Source organism: Lolium perenne, chromosome 7 (genome assembly GCF_019359855.2).
Source record: "Lolium perenne isolate Kyuss_39 chromosome 7, Kyuss_2.0, whole genome shotgun sequence".
In the NCBI taxonomy this organism is placed as follows: domain Eukaryota; kingdom Viridiplantae; phylum Streptophyta; class Magnoliopsida; order Poales; family Poaceae; genus Lolium; species Lolium perenne.
In genome coordinates, this window is record NC_067250.2 from 129,944,353 (window position 1) to 129,946,336 (window position 1,984).

The following is a 1,984-nucleotide window of genomic DNA, read 5'->3' on the forward strand; positions in this document are numbered from 1 at the left end:
TATCGTTTTGATTATCAATTATGCACCAATTAATAGTATTGGATGTACCGTAAATCGCACATTATTTGAGAGTCAGGAGTTGACACAGGATACATAAGTAAAAAATGCCAGAACTAAGCCGTCCAAGGTTCATCAATTTGAAATAAAATAAGACTCTTGATTGATGTAACCGAACCAGAACTAAGCCGTCCAAGGTTCATCAATTTGAAACCATATCAAGATCATTTTGTGATTTTCCCTTGCCCACTTATAAAAATTTATCTGTTGCAAGAACTGGATCGAAAAACAAACCACGAAAGTTTTGGTCCAGTGAGACTCCAACCATATCTTGACAGTATGTGTTTATCAAAAAATTTTACCGCCCTAACTAAATGCCCCAACACATGACAGGAAGCATAGTAGTAAGATGAAACTGCAGGAATTCGCCGTAGTAGGTAGTTCATGTACTGGTTTGTCGCTTCCCTCTGCCTGGCTGGAAGATCTAAGAAGGGAATCAATCGCTCAGCGCAATTTTGTTGCTGTCGTTTTTCGTCAAACCGCATTCACGAGGATCGCCTTGCCCATTGTTACCGTCTACCGACCAACCAGAGCCCCCGCAGTGAGAAGAGAGTAATTAACGGCGGGGGAGAGCATCGGGCGATTCACGGATCGGATTCGGATCCTGCCCGCACCAACCGACGGAGAAGGCCCTATCGGAGAGGAAGCGAACGCACCTGCGGGGACGCGCGGTGCCACCATGGGCCTCTCGTCCCGGCCACGGGCGGCTGAGGATGACGCCGACGCCGCCGCGGCCCGTCCGCCGGCGCCAGCGCCATTTCCGCCTCCTCCGCCTCCGCCGCCGCCGTGCTTGGGGTAGCGGCGCTCGTCGTCGGACCTGGAATCGAAGCAGGAGAAGCAACTCATCGCGCGCGCGCGGCTGATACGTCTCCGACGTATCGATAATTTCTTATGTTCCATGCCACATTATTGATGTTATCTACATGTTTTATGCACACTTTATGTCATATTCGTGCATTTTCTGGAACTAACCTATTAACAAGATGCCGAAGTGCCGCTTGTTGTTTTCTGCTGTTTTTGGTTTCAGAAATCCTAGTAAGGAAATATTCTCGGAATTGGACGAAATCAACGCCCAGGGGCCTATTTTTCCACGAAGCTTCCAGAAGTCCGAAGACGAAACAAAGTGGGGCCACAGGGAGCCCAAACCCTAGGGCGGCGCGGCCCCCCCTTGGCCGCGCCGCCCTGTCATCTGGGGCCCCTGTGCCCCCTCTTGACTTGCCCTTCCGCCTACTTAAAGCCTCCGTGACGAAACCCCCAGTACCGAGAACCACGATACGGAAAACCTTCCAGAGACGCCGCCAACGCCGATCCCATCTCGGGGGATCCAGGAGATCGCCTCCGGCACCCTGCCGGAGAGGGGAATCATCTCCCGGAGGACTCTACGCCGCCATGGTTGCCTCCGGTGTGATGTGTGAGTAGTCTACCCCTGGACTATGGGTCCATAGCAGTAGCTAGATGGTTGTCTTCTCCCCATTGTGCTATCATTGTCGGATCTTGTGAGCTGCCTAACATGATCAAGATCATCTATCTGTAATTCTATATGTTGCGTTTGTTGGGATCCGATGAATAGAGAATACTTGTTATGTTGATTATCAAAGTTATATCTACGTGTTGTTTATGATCTTGCATGCTTTCCGTTACTAGTAGATGCTCTGGCCAAGTAGATGCTTGTAACTCCAAGAGGGAGTACTTATGCTCGATAGTGGGTTCATGCCTGCATTGACACCTGGGACAGTGACAGAAAGTTCTAAGGTTGTGTTGTGCTGTTGCCACTAGGGATAAAACATTGATGCTATGTCTAAGGATGTAGTTGTTGATTACATTACGCACCATACTTAATGCAATTGTCTGTTGCTTTGCAACTTAATACTGGAGGGGGTTCGGATGATAACCTGAAGGTGGACTTTTTAGGCATAGATGCAGTTGG